Genomic DNA, 16442 nt, shown 5'->3' with positions numbered 1-16442 from the left:
CCCAAAATATATGTTAACAGTAATGACAGAATGAAGCATTATGAGTACCTGTCATAACTGCAGATGATATTTTATCATAAATTATGAAATCTATAGAATAATTACATACTTGATGGGGAACTTCCTCATGGTTTGTAGATTCACGGTCCTCCTGCCTGATTGATGGAGTTTTTGTTTGCAAGACACGGATTACCATCCAGCTGCAGCGGCGGCGTAAGCTATTTGTATAAAGCTTCATATTTCAGAAGGTAGAAGACTTGGATGCTTCATAACTTGTATGCAGATACCTTATGTTACGAAGTTTCTGTCTCAAATGTCTATTGTCCTTGACCTTATTTTCATGGTTCAGTGACTGATTTATATTTTTTTATAGTTTTTGTCGTGTGAATTTCTCATGAGTAATAGGATAACTATATTTGGTATATAGGTTCTTGCAACATATGTCTGTCAGACCGGGTTCACCTGAACTCTACCTCATTTCATGGATCAGTGAGCTAGGTTAAAGCTACATGACTAGGTCCATTTCTCTGATACTATAAGCAGTAGGTCAACTATATGTAGTGTATGGAATGATTGTAAGGTTTACATGTCAGTTGTGCCGGTATCATCTGAGCTTGACCTCACTTTCATGGGTCATTAGTCAATATGGAATGATAATAAGGTGTACCTGTCGGTCAAGCCAGTATCATCTGACAGGATTTAACTAACCTTGACCTCATTGTCACAGATCTTTGAAAATGTTAATGTATTATTTTTGGGTAGATTAGAGATATATGTCATGGACATTGAAATCAGTACTAGTATTGTACAATTATTTCTATTTGTGCATCTAATAAAAAAAATAGGACAGACGCTTGGAGAAGAAAGGCCTTTCAAATGTTTCTTTTAGGTTCAATTGGTTCTAAGATTGCAAAACAGCAAGTTTCCTAAACCTTGCAAAAGGTTCAGGACGATCTAAGGAAAAAGTTGTGAAATTGAAATTTGAATGAAAATGTATCCTTGAACCAGTTTGTTCATTATAAAATCATCAGATTCTGGAAAATTATAAACTGACTTTAAAAAAACAACGAATATTGGATGCCTTGAAAATATATTAACAATTCTGAAGGTTACAGGTCACAGGTGGCTGGACATTTAATCCACCACTTAAGCCCTTGCTTGACAATTCCGTGTTTATATTATGAAGATATCCTTATTTTTTCTGTTCAGAAATGTTCAGTATGAATTTATAACAATTTTCTCTGGTTGAAAGTGATTCAACAATTGATTAGGATTTTGATTTCCTAATGTATTTGCCTCAAGCATCACTGAAGAGAGTTTATTTTTGGAAATGTGCATCTGGGCCCGTATGCATAAAGCTACTTAAGTTAAGATTTTCCTTAGGAAACACTTCAGTTAAGGAAACTCCGCCCTTTTTACCTAAGTGTTATGCATAAAAAATCTTAAACTAAGTATTTCCTTAGTAAAATCTTAGTTGGTTTAAGTCACGCCCACAAAACTTAAGTGGTATGCATAAAACCCCTTGTACTAAGAAAACTCCTAAGAGTATACTTAAGTATAAGGTACCTATAGAGCTACCTTAACTTTTCTAAAATATATAAAATCAGTCGAATGTATGCGTGTTTCGCAGAACATGGATAGATTAGCTCCCATTTAATTGAATAATAATTATATTGAGTAATATTTCGTATGTTTATTGCTAAATATTAACAATCATTGTAACTTTCGTAAAATCACTTATAATCAACAAAATCAAGAGATAACAGAGGGTAGTTTTATAATTTCATTCTACCCTTATTTCCCAATCTCGTTAGTGTGTATTCCGAAAAGTACTCAACAGTTTTTACACGCATGGAATTCATGCAATTATATTTCTTTTGATTTGTTCGTGCCTGCTTACACAAGTATTATGAAATACACCGCCTGGTATTGATTGTAACTGTTAGTACAAAACTGTATATATATATGAAGGAAGGAAGCGATGAGGATCTGTAGGCATGCAAAATCGTGTTTTCTTGGGGAGGAGGGGGACATGGGTTTAATTTTCAATTATATTGTTTTTTCTACGTATATAAGGCAAATTTCCCCTGAATTTGTTTCACTAACTGGGAAAAATCAAAACGTTTAAAGACCTACTCCGTGGAATTCGAAGTCTATATATATATATATGAAGGATATCTGTTATCCGAAATATTTATAAATAATCCTTTTTTTGTTATTGGTGTTGTTGTGTACACTTTTTAGGCGTTTATATAATTTATTTATTGTGTACATGTATCGTTACTCGTAACGATCCAACGCCCTCGTGGGAAAGATCATTGACTATTATTCAGACGTTTTATATATATATATGATATATTCATGATACTTAACCCGTATTCAATATTTTTTTGTATGTCCTGATATATTTAGTGATAATCATATATTGCTGTTAACAAAAATATTGCAAATTTGCATAGACGGGAAGACTTTAATCTATAAATTATGGTGTATCTGAAAGAAGTTTATGTTATAACTTCTAATAAAATAATAAGGTCCTTCTCGCCAGTTTTGGATAATTGCTCAATTTTTTCTAAAACCTACCATGAATGCATGCAGTTTTGAGTCATCTTTCGTCATGATAACTGTCAAGCGAAATATTCGGAAATACGCAAAGATGTTGATAATACATTACAGTATACATATGAATCTAATAATGTGTGTTTTAGTAAAACATTGAAGGACTTTTAAAAAAATACTCCTGTTTTGAGATGAATTCATGGAATATGATCATACCCCTTTTTATACGACCGCAAAAAAATTTTGTGGTCGTATATTGGTATGACGTTGGCGTCGTCGTCGTCCGGCGTCGTCGTCCGAATACACAATGGTTTTCGCACTCTAACTTTAGTTTAAGTGAATGGATCTCTATGAAATTTTACCATAAGGTTCAATACCACAATAGGAAGGTGGGGATTGATTTTGGGGGTTATGGTACCAACAGTTAAATAATTAGGGGCCAAAAAGGGGCCGAAAATAAGCATTTTTGTAACTTCCAGACATAACTTGTGTGTTATTGTATGGATCTCTTTGACATTGTACTACAAGATTCCATATCACAAAGGGTCGATGATGGGATTGATTTTGGGGTTAATTTCCTCGAAATTTTAGGAATAAGGGGCCAAAAGGGGGCAAAAAACAAGCATTTTTCTAGTTTCATGACAATAACTTGTGTGTAAGTGTATGGATCTTTCTGAAATTTTACTACAAGGTTCCATTTCGCAAAGGGAAAGCTGGAATTGAGTTTTGTGGTAATTGCCCAAAACGTTTAGTAATAAGGGGCCTAAAAAGGGGTCAAAAATAAGCATTTTTTAGTTTCTAGACAATAACTTGTGTTCAAGTGTATGGATATGGAAAGCCTCAGCTGTCATATATTAGAGATTTACAAAACGTTATGCTGAAGCTTTAAATGTAAAGTTAAGACAGCGTGATGTTGAATTGAGTCATCAAAATGCTAACTCTAAATTACAATATGCTTAGTTGAATCTGCGCAATTTTGACTTGCAATGACAAGTGCTTTAGTCGTGATAGTATAATGATAAGTCACGATGTTGTGGTGATATGCTAAACACACGTAACGTTGGGTTTAAAGTACATGATGTGAAGTTGACGTTGCATGATGTTAGCTTGCAGATGGATACTGCTCAGTCATCCACATCGACAGCTATGATAACAAATAAAATGAATAGCTAAAATGTATGGTGCTGACTTGATATTAATTAATGTTGAGCTGAGATAGTACGATGTTATATCATTGTGATATTACGATTGGTCTATCATGCAATCTGTTGATTTAAAACACCATGATGCACAGTTGAAAGTACATGATGTAGAGTTAAGATAACACGATGCTACACCACTATATTGAAACGAAAGGCTTACCATACAATTTGTTGACTTAAACCAACACGATGCAACGTGTTAAGCTAAGATGCTCACTTGAAACTACAGGACGTACAGTTGAAATTTTGTAATGTTAAGCTACGATAGCACGATGTTATATCATTATAATGTCACAATAGGCTTATTATTCAATTTGCTCATTTAAAACTACACAACGTACAGTTGAAAGTACGTGATGTTAAGTTAAGATGGCACGTTGTTATATCATTAGAATGTCACGATAGGCTTACCAAACGATATGCTCGTTTAAAACTACACGACGTACAGTTGAAAGTACGTGATGTTGAGCTATGATAGCAATATCTTATATCATAATGATATCACGATAGTCTTGCCATACAATATGCTCATTTAAAACTATACGACGTACAGTTGAAAGTACGTGTTGTTCAGCTAAGACAGCACGATGTTATATCATTATAATGTCACGATAGGCTTGCCATACAATATGCTCAGTCAAAACTACACGACGTACAGTTGAAAGTACGTGTTGTTGAGCTCAGATAGCACGATGTTATATCATTATGACGTCACGAGAGGCTTATCATACAATGTGTTGACTTGAAACTACACGATGTAAATTTGAAGAAGTTTGGTCTTGACTTGAAACAGTAAAATGTTAAGTTAAAAAAACAGAACGTAAAGTCAAAATAAAACAATGATAGGATGACATGTACTTGTGCAGAATTGAAGATTTTTGGTGTTGACTTCGAATATAGTACAAATATTAAATCGTTTTATGTTAAATTGAAAGACAATAACGATACGTAGAAGTACTGCAATTCTATGGAAAAGAATGAGGGACAAATCCCCAGGATTTTTTCCTCTTTATTTGCAAGTTGATGAATATTAATGAAATTTAACTCCTGAGTAAAAATGATATACAAAAAAAGTTTTCCATAAATTCATAAAGCAAAAGAATTACCCTTCGCTATATATTACACTTGAATACAGTTTTGCCTATATTTTACATGTTTTGTTTGGGTTTTTTTTTATGATTAAAAACCAGACTTTTTTTTATGAACGATATTTAAAAAAATATTTATCTATGTGGTGTTTTAATATATACAACATAATATTGCGCTTATAAGACTTCGGTTATGACTGTGAGGGTCAAATTTTACTCATATAAAATCACATCTATGTAAGAGTTAGCGGAGAATTTGTATTTACCACTCCCGTTTTCCACGAAATAAAACATAAGAATCTGGAGTCTTAATCTTAAAAAACAAAGATCAACTGATATGACAAATAATACCATTAGCGTTGGACTGAGATGGTGAGAGATATATCAGAATGTGACCCCCTCCCCCCGGTTTTGTTAGAGGTATCTGAAAATTTGTATTTTCTTTTCCACGAAATAAAACAAAAGAATCTGGACTTAATCAAAAGCGATGCGATTACGATTTCCATAGAATGTCAGAGACAGTTTGTCGACTAGTTCGTTGATAATTCGGCTAGGCAAGTAAAGTATGTCTTGTTACAAAGCAGGGTTTATTCATATTCATATCACACTAACATGTTCTCGTCCTGATATGCATGTAATATTTGCCACTGTACGTAAAACGCACCCCTTTTCCCCGAAATAAAACCAAAAAATCTGGACTTAATCAAAACCGATGCTATTTGGATTTCCATAGATTGTCAGAGACGGTTTGTCAACTAGTTTGTTAGAAATTCTGCTAAGCAAGCAAAATATGTCTTGTACAGAGCAAAGATTAATTCATATTCATATCACACTTACATATTCTCGCCCTTATATGCATGTAATATTTGCCACTGTACACTAAATACAAATACATTTTCATCAATTCTTTTTTATGAAAAGGAGCCTATTTTAAGCATATTCATCGATTTGACACCCTGTAGTTCATGTTTTTTTTTGGGGGGGGGGGGGGGGGGGGAGTTCCTCGAAAATTATAACACATTCCTTCTTTATTTGCAAAATCGCCAAGTGACGGGTGCCACATATGAAACAGGATCTGGTTAACCTTCTGGAGCACCTGAGATCACCCCTTTTTTTGAGAGTTTCGTGCTGCTCAGTTTTGTTTGGCTTTTGATCTTTTTTCTCTCGTTTATTTCGGCTGATGAGTTTTTGTCATGCCATTGTCAGTTTGGTTAAGATTTTTACTATCCCTTTTGTATCTTTCGCCTTCTTTTATCCATTTTTGTGTATTTTTTTTCGATTCTCCCCTCCCCCTGAACAGTATAATAGATAGATAAATGACCCTTTTCAACAAAAGGAGATCTACAAGTAACTCGACTTGACCGAAATTGTAATTTTCTTCCTCATTAGATATATTGTCCTTAGGGTAGATCGGGTGTCTTCCGCCATCTTAGGGAGCTACCATTTGATTTTTATTGGGGGGCTAGAATGAAATTTGAGAAAAAGGCAGGACAGGAGTTTTGAGTTAAAAAAAAAAGGCAGGATGACAATTTATGTAAAAAAAAAAGTCAGAATAAACTAATAAAAAAAAATGCAGGACCAATAGATTGAAAAATAAAAAGGCAGGACAGAGATTACAACTAAAAAAAAGGCAGGACAAAATTTTTCGTCCTAGCCCAGTCTGTTTTCGACTTATGAGTTTGAAATCCTTTTGGCATATTTCGTCTCTAATGATGGAATGTGTAGGAACTTTATCTAGTTCGTTTTGTAGACAGAAAACGAGTCTCGTGATCCCAATTTTTATTTTTATTTTCTAACATTGAGTTTTCCATGTATAGTTTATACAAAATCTGACAATACTGCATAACCTGTAGCTTGCAAAATGCTCTGCGGCCCAAGCTTTTTATTATGTTTTTCAAAAAAGAATAAACTACATTTTTGCAAATAATTAAAAAAAAAATCTGTCGATTTTAATTTAGACCACACTCATGAAAACTATGAGAGAGAGAGAGAGAGAGAGAGAGAAAGAAAAACTGTTGACATCAAAAAAACATATCTACAAATTAATCAAAGCAATACCATAATAATTCATGGACTTTAACAATTTTTAAAGATTTTTGATTTTTTTCTTTTTCTTTGAAAACACATATATATAGAGAGAAGCTGCAAAGAACCAAGAAAATCACTATGGACAAGAAAATAAGTGACGGAATTCATTAATTGGCTTCTTATAAGTTATAAGGGTCATTGTCCATCAATGACTTTACCAATTTAAAAAATAAAATATTCTCCGAGTGGATATATACATAAACCTGGGCACTATCTTACTTGGTGCTGGAAAAAATGGTTGGCACTGCTGTAAATGATGTATTTCTTTTTTTTGAAATTTGACGATTTAGACTGGAGGCTCTAGGTCAAATTTCATTAGGTTTCATATAGACTTCATGTATAAGCGAAAAGTATACAACAGAATCTACCATACTTTATATTTGGGTTGCCCCCCTTTAGCAGTAGGATTCTTCCACCTATCAATTCTTTTTGTTTTATTTCGTGGAAAAGAAAATTCAAATTTTCAGATACCTCTAACAAGGCCGGGGGTGGGGGTCACATTCTCATATAGCTCTGACCCTCTCAGTCCATCGCTATGGAAAGCCTCAGCTGTCATATATTAGAGATTTACAAAACGTTATGCTGAAGCTTAAAATGTAAAGTTAAGACAGCGTGATGTTGAATTGAGTCATCAAAATGCTAACTCTAAATTACAATATGCTAAGTTGAATTTGCGCAATGTTGACTTGCAATGACAAGTGCTTTAGTCGTGATAGTATAATGATAAGTCACGATGTTGTGATGATATGCCAAGTACACGTAACGTTGGGTTTAAAGTACATGATTGGTAGTTGACGTTGCATGATGTTAGCTTGCAGATGGATACTGCTCAGTCACCCACATCGACAGCTATGATAACAAATAAAATGAATAGCTAAAATGTATGGTGCTGACTTGTTATTAATAAATGTTGAGCTGAAATAGTACGATGTTATATCATTGTGATATTACGATTGGTCTTTCATGCAATCTGTTGATTTAAAACACCATGATGCACAGTTGAAAGTACATGATGTTAAGTTAAGATAACACGATGCTACACCACTATATTGAAACGAAAGGTTTACCATACAATTTGTTGACTTAAAACAACACGATGCAACGTGTTAAGCTAAAGATGCTCACGTGAAACTACAGGACGTACAGTTGAAATTTTGTAATGTTAAGCTACGATAGCACGATGTTATATCATTATAATGTCACAATAGGCTTATTATACAATTTGCTCATTTAAAACTACACATTGTACAGTTGAAAGTACGTGATGTTAAGCTAAGATGGCACGTTGTTATATCATTAGAATGTCACGATAGGCTTACCACACGATATGCTCGTTTAAAACTACACGACGTACAGTTGAAAGAACGTGATGTTGAGCTATGATAGCAATATCTTATATCATAATTATATCACGATAGGCTTGCCATACAATATGCTCATTTAAAACTGCACGACGTACAGTTGAAAGTACGTGTTGTTCAGCTAAGATAGCACGATGTTATATCATTATAATGTCACGATAGGCTTATTATACAATTTGCTCATCTAAAATTACACCACGTACAGCAGAAAGTACGTGGTGTTAAGCTAAGATAGCACGTTGTTATATCATTAGAATGTCACGATAGGCTTACCACACGATATGCTTATTTAAAACTACATAACTTTCAGTTCAAACTAGGTGATGTTAAGCTAAGATAGCATGTTGTTATATTATTTGAATGTCACGATAGGCTTACCATATAATATGCTCATTTAAAACTACACAACGTACAGTTGAAAGTATGTGATGTTGAGCTATGATAGCACGATGTTATATCATAATAATATCACGATAGGCTTGCCATACAATATGCTCATTCAAAACTACACGACGTAAAGTTGAAATTACGTGTTGTTGAGCTAAGATAGCACGATGTTATATCATTATGACGTCACGAGAGGCTTATCATACAATGTGTTGACTTGAAACTACACGATGTAAACTTGAAGTAGTTTGATCTTGACATGAAACAGTAAAATGTTAAGTTATAAAAACAGAACGTAATGTCAAAATAAAACAATGATAGGATGACATATACTTGTGCAGAATTGAAGATTGTTGGTGTTGACTTCGAATATAGTACAAATATTATATCGTTTTATGTTAAATTGAAAGACAATAATGATGCGTAAAACATTACAGAATTATGTGAATTGAAACTGCAATTCTATGGAAAAGAAATGAGGGAAAAATCCACAGGAATTATACTTCTTCATTTGCAAGTTCGGAGGCAAAATGATATACAAAGAAAGTTTTCCATAAATCCATAAAGCAAAAGAATTACCCATCGCTATATATTACACTTGAATACAATTTTGCCGTATATTTTACATGTTTTGTATTGATTTTTTTTTATGATTAAAAACCAGACTTTTTTATGAACGACAATATTTAAGAAAATATTTATCTATGTTGTGTGTTAATATATACAACATAATATTGTGCTTATAAGACTTATGACTGTGAGGGTCAAATTTTACTCATATAAATCACATCTATGTAAGAGTTAGCGGAGAATTTGTATTTACCACTCCCGTTTTCCACGACATAAAACATAAGAATCTGGAGTCTTAATCTTAAAAAACAAAGATCAACTGATATGACAAATAATACGGAAAAGCGTAGGACTGAGAGGGTCAGAGCTATATGAGAATGTGACACCCACCCCCGGCCTTGTTAGAGGTATCTGAAAATTTGAATTTTCTTTTCCACGAAATAAAACAAAAAGAATTGATAGGTGGAAGAATCCTACTGCATGGGGCCAACCCAAACATAAAGTATGGTAGATTCTGTTGTATACTTTTCGCTCATACATGAAGTCTATATGAAACCTAATGAAATTTGACCTAGAGCCTCCAGTCTAAATCGTCAACTTTAAAAAAAAATACATCATTTACAGCAGTGCCAACCATTTTTTCAGCACCAAGTAAGATAGTTCCCAGGTTTATGTATATATCCACTCGGAGAATGTTTTATTTTTTTAAATTGGTAAATTCATTAATGGACAATGACTCCTATAACTTATAATAAGAAGCCAATTAATGATTTCCGTCACTTATTTTCTTAGTTCTTTGAAGCTTCTCTCTATCTATATGTGTTTTCAAAGAAAAATCAAAAAATCAAAAATCTGTAAAAATTGTTAAAGTCCATGAATTATTTTGGTATTGCTTTGATTAATTTGTAGATATGGTTTTTTTTTATGTCAACAGTTTTTCTCTCTCTCTCTCTCTCTTATAGTTTTCATGAGTGTGGTCTAAATTAAAATCGGTAGATTTTTTTTTGATTATTTGCCAAAATGTAGTTTATTCTTTTTTGAAAAACATAATAAAAAGTTTGGGCCACACAGCTTTTTGCAAGCTACAGGTTATGCAGTATTGTCAGATTTTGTATAAACTATACATGGAAAACTCAATGTTAGAAAATAAAAATAAAAATTGGGATCACGAGAATCGTTTTCTGTCTACAAAACAAAATAGATAAAGTCCCTACACATTCCATCATTAGAGACGAAATATGCCAAATGGATTTTAAACTCATAAGTCGAAAACAGACTGACAATGCCATGGCAAAAAATAAAAAAAAATAAAAAACGACAAAAAAATAATGTTATCCGAGTTATCTCCCCTATATGGAAAAGTTGAAAAACATATGCAAAAAACGTTCTGTATTCAAAAATAAATAGTCGTTTTAATCAGATAAATCTCATAATTTTCTTCATCAAGATGAAAAGTACTACATATGAATAACATTCCTCTCTCAAAATGTGTATATTTTTTTAGATCTAGACCGATTGTGTTGAGCTATATGAGAATATAAGGGAGCTACCATGTGATTTTTATGAGGGGGATGGGCTGGCTAGGACAAAAAATGTTTGTCCTGCCTATTTTTTTAGTTGTAATCTCTGTCCTGCCTTTTTATTTTTCACTCTATTCGGTCCAGCATTTTTTTTTATTAGTTTATTCTGACTTTTTTTTTACATATATTGTCATCCTGCCTTCTTTTTTTTTTGCCAAGTTGCTCATCCTGCCTTTTTTTACTATAAACTCCTGTCCTGCCTTTTTTTTCAAATTTCATTCTAGCCTCCCAATAAAAATCAAATGGTAGCTCCCTAAGATGGCGGAAGACACCCGATCTACCCTAAGGGCAATATATCTAATGAGGAAGAAATTTACAATTTCGGTCACGTCGAGTTACTTGTAGATCTCCTTTTGTTGAAAAGGGTTTCTGTTTTCATTTATCTATCTATTATACTGTGCAGGGGGAGGAGAGAATCGAAAAAAAAATACACAAAAATGGATAAAAGAAGGCGAAAGATACAAAAGGGATAGTAAAAATCTTAACCAAACTGACAATGTCATGACAAAAACACATCAGCCGAAATAAACGAGAGAAAAAAGATCAAAGGCCAAACAACAGTATATTAAGCGCAACATATAGAAAACCAAAAACTGAGCAACACGAAACCCTAAAAAGGGGTGATCTCAGGTGCTCCAGAAGGGTAAGCAGATCCTGTTTCTTATGTGGCACCCGTCACTTGGCGATTTTGCAAATAAAGAAGGAATGTGTTATAATTTTCGAGGAACATGAACTACAGGGTGTCAAATCGATGAACGTGCTTAAAATAGGCTCCTTTTCATAAAAAAGAATTGATGAAAATGTATTTGTATTTAGTGTACAATGGCAAATATTACATGCATATAAGGACGAGAATATGTAAGTGTTTAGTTTAAACATATTTTATTTCCTAAATATCAGCAAAATGGATGAGACACAAGTAAATCATACTTATGAAGTCTTCTCCATATTACAATACAAGTATATATACAATAATAACATTATGAGCATGCATGTAAAGCTAACAAATTCATTAAATATTATATGAACTATAAATGTAAGTGTGATATGAATATGAATAAATCTTGGCTCTGTACAAGACATATTTTGCTTGCAGTGGCGGATCCAGGGGGGATTCCGGGGGTTGGAACCCCCCCCCCCCCCTTTTTTGACGATCAATGCATTTGAATGGGGACATATAGTTGGAACCCCCCCTTTTTTTTTATCCTAGGTTAGGAACACCCCCCCCCCTTTTATAAATGGCTGGATCCGCCCCTGGCTTGCTTAGCCGAATTTTTTAACAAACTAGTTGACAAACCGTCTCTGACAATCTATGGAAATCCAAATAGCATCGGTTTTGATTAAGTCCAGATTTTTTGGTTTTATTTCGGGGGAAAGGGGTGCGTTTTACGTACAGTGGCAAATATTACATGCATATCAGGACGAAAACATGTAAGTGTGATATGAATATGAATAAACCCTGTTTTGTTACAAAACATACTTTACTTGCCTAGCCGAATTTTCAACGAACTAGTCGACAAACTGTCTCTGACATTCTATGGAAATCGTAATCGCTTTTGATTAAGTCCAAATTCTTTTGTCAACTTTATTTCATGGAAAAGAAAATTCAAATTTTTCAGATACCTCTAACAAGACGGGGGGGGGGGGGGGGGGGGGGGGAGGGGTAACATTCTGATATAGCTCTGACCCTCTCAGTCCTACGCTAATCGTATTATTTGTCATATCAGTTGATTTTTGTTTTTTAAGATTAAGACTCCAGATTCTTATGTTCTATTTCGTGGAAAACGGGAGTGGTAAATACAAATTCTCCGCTAACTCTTACATAGATGTGATTTTAAATGAGTAAAATTTGACCCTCACAGTCATAAGTCTTATAAGCACAATATTATGTTGTATATATTAACACACAACATAGATAAATATTTTCTTAAATATTGTTCATAAAAAAAGTCTGGTTTTTAATCATAAAAAAAAATCCAAACAAAACATGTAAAATATACGGCAAAACTGTATTCAAGTGTAATATATAGCGATGGGCAATTCTTTTGCTTAATGAATTTATGGAAAACTTTCTTTGTATATCATTTTGCCTCCGAACTTGCAAATGAAGAAGAAAAAATCCTTCATTTCTTTTCCATAGAATTGCAGTTTCAATTCACATAATTCTGTAATGTTTTACGCATCATTATTGTCTTTCAATTTAACATAAAACGATATAATATTTGTACTATATTCGAAGTCAACACCAACAATCTTCAATTCTGCACAAGTATATGTCATCCTATCATTGTTTTATTTTGACATTACGTTCTGTTTTTATAACTTAACATTTTACTGTTTCAAGTCAAGATCAAACTACTTCAAGTTTACATCGTGTAGTTTCAAGTCAACACATTGTATGATAAGCCTCTCGTGACGTCATAATGATATAACATCGTGCTATCTTAGCTCAACAACACGTACTTTCAACTTTACGTCGTGTAGTTTTGAATGAGCATATTGTATGGCAAGCCTATCGTGATATTATTATGATATAACATCGTGCTATAATAGCTCAACATCACATACTTTCAACTGTACGTTGTGTAGTTTTAAATGAGCATATTGTATGGTAAGCCTATCGTGACATTCAAATGATATAACAACATGCTATCTTAGCTTAACATCACCTAGTTTCAACTGAAAGTCATTTAGTTTTAAATGAGCGTATCGTGTGGTTAGCCTATCGTGACATTCTAATGATATAACAACGTGCTATCTTAGCTTAGCATCACGTACTTTCAGCTGTACGTGGTGTAATTTTAAATGAGCAAATTGTATAATAAGCCTATCGTGACATTATAATGATATAACATCGTGCTATCGTAGCTTAACATTACAAATTTCAACTGTACGTCGTGTAGTTTCAAGTGAGCATCTTAGCTTAACACGTTGCATCGTGTTGTTTTAAGTCAACAAATTGTATGGTAAGCCTTTCGTTTCAATATAGTGGTGTAGCATCGTGTTATCTTTACTTAACATGATGTACTTTCAACTGTGCATCATGGTGTTTTAAATCAACAGATTGCATGATAGAACTATCGTAATATCACATTGATATAACATCGTACTATCTCAGCTCAACATGTATTAATAACAAGTCAGCACCATACATTTTAGCTATTCATTTTATTTGTTATCATAGCTGTCGATGTAGATGACTGAGCAGTATCCATCTGCAAGCTAACATCATGCAACGTCAACTTCACATCATGTACTTTAAACCCAACGTGACGTGTGTTTAGCATATCATCACAACATCGTGACTTATCATTATACTATCACGACTAAAGCACTTGTCATTGCAAGTCAACATTGCGCAGATTCAACTTAGCATATTGTAATTTAGAGTTAGCATTTTGATGACTCGATTCAACATCACGCTGTCTTAACTTTACATTTTAAGCTTCAGCATAACGTTTTGTAAATCTCTAATATATGACAGCTGAGGCTTTCCATATATGGATCTCTCTAAAATTGTATTACAAGGTACCATACCACAAAGGCAAGGCTGTTATTGAGCTTGGTTTGGGGGGGAAGGGGGGGTGATGAATCATAGGGGGGGGGGGGGGGGGTCAAAAAAGGGGTAATTATTTTTTTTCGTTTAAGGAATAAGGGGAAAAAAGGTTAAAAAACTAGGGTTTCCATTTTAATAGACAAATAATTGAGTAAAGAACATTATTTAAAAGCAGTGTAAGGTTGGTAATTCAAACTCATTTAAATATCTCACCTGCACTATGTTTGAATTATGTAAATTGGAAATTTGCCAATTATTTTAGTATAATAAACTTCATTGGAAATTTGCCAATATAAATTTTTGCTGATGAAGGTTTTTTGTTTACCTTTAGTCTGACTATGATGTCATTTTCTATTTTAATAGCCTTATGATGTAGTTAAATTTTTTTTAATACTTTTATGATGTATTTTAATGCGCTTTTATGGTTGCAAATTTATTGTTTTAATATAATAAACTCCATTGGAAATTTACCAATAGTTTGTTTATTTTTAGCTATGACTATGATGTCATTTTCTATTTAATTTTAAGGTTACAAATTAATTTCAGTTTTAAATATTATTGTAAAATGTTTGCCCAAAACATTTATTAATAAGTTGCCAAAAAAGGGTGCAAAAATAAGCATTTTTTTAGTTTCCAGACATTAACTTGTGTTCAAGTGTATGGATTTCTCTGAAATTGTACTTAAAGGTACCATACCACAAAGGGAAGTGGGTCAAAAAATTTTTTTTGGGGGGGGGGATTTTTTTTCCTTTTTTTTTTCTTTAAAATTTTCCATTTTAAGTTGGTTAATTCTGATCACAAAGAGAAAGTTGGAATTGAGTTTGTGGGATAATTGCTCAAATGTTTAGGAATAAAGGGCTAAAAAAGGGGTTAGAAATAAGCATTTTTTTTTAGTTTCCAACAATTAATTGTGTTTAAGTAATTGGATCTCTGTGAAATTGTACTGCAAGGTACCATACCACAAACTGAAGGCTGGGATTGAGTTTGGGGGGGCGTGATGTGTGAAAATTTTCCACTTAAAGTTGGTTAATTATTTCTGATTTAGATATAAAAGCAAATAATAATGATGTGGTTTGATTTTATCAAAAACTTAAATTGAAGTTATGTATATTGTAAATTTAGGTTACATTGGAATTTAAGAATTGGCTTTGGGGTAGGGTTATGGCTCAAACCTTTAAATAATAAGGGAAAAAAAGGTGAAAAAACAAGGGTTTCCAGGTTAATAGACAAATAAGTACAAAACATTATTTAAAAGCAGTGTAAGGTTGGTAATTCAATCTCATTTAAATATTTCACTTACACTGCTTTTAAATTATGTAAATTGGAAATTTGCCAATAACTTTATTGTTAATAAATGCATTGGAAATTTGCCAACAATTTTAGTATAATAAACTTCATTGGAAATTTGCCAATATAAAATTTTGCTGATGAAGGTTTTTTGTTTACCTTTAGCCTTGACTATGAAGTCATTTTCTATTTTTATAGCCTTATGATGTAGTTGAATTATTTAATACTTTTATGATGTGTTTAAATGGGGTTTTATGGTTGCAAATTTATTGTTTTAGTTTAATAAACTCCATTTAAAATTTGGTAATAAAAAAAATTTTGTTTATTTTTAGCTATGATTATGATGTCATTTTCTATTTTACTTTTATGGTTGCAAAGAAATTTTTATTTTTAGATATTACTGTTAAATGATGCTGATTAAGGTTTTTGCTATGTTTAGCCATGACTATGATGTCATTTTCTATTTTAATATCTGTCATGATGTATTTAAATGGGCTTTTATGGTTACAAAGGAATTTTATTTTTAGATATTACTGTAAAATGTTGCTGATTAAGGATTTTGTTTATTTTTAGCCATGACTATGATGTCATTTTCTATTTTAATACCTTCATTATGTAATTTCCATTTTTAGATATTACTGTTAAATGATGCTGATTGAGGGTTTGAATGCTGGGATTGATTTTGGGGGTAATTGCCTCCAAATTTTAGGAATTAGGGGGCAAAAAATAAGCATTTTTCTTGTTTCATGACAATAACTTGTGTG

The sequence above is a fragment of the Mytilus californianus genome, unplaced genomic scaffold (assembly GCF_021869535.1).
Source record: "Mytilus californianus isolate M0D057914Y unplaced genomic scaffold, xbMytCali1.0.p SCAF_6, whole genome shotgun sequence".
In the NCBI taxonomy this organism is placed as follows: Eukaryota; Metazoa; Mollusca; class Bivalvia; order Mytilida; family Mytilidae; genus Mytilus; species Mytilus californianus.
This window is presented reverse-complemented; position numbering follows the sequence as displayed.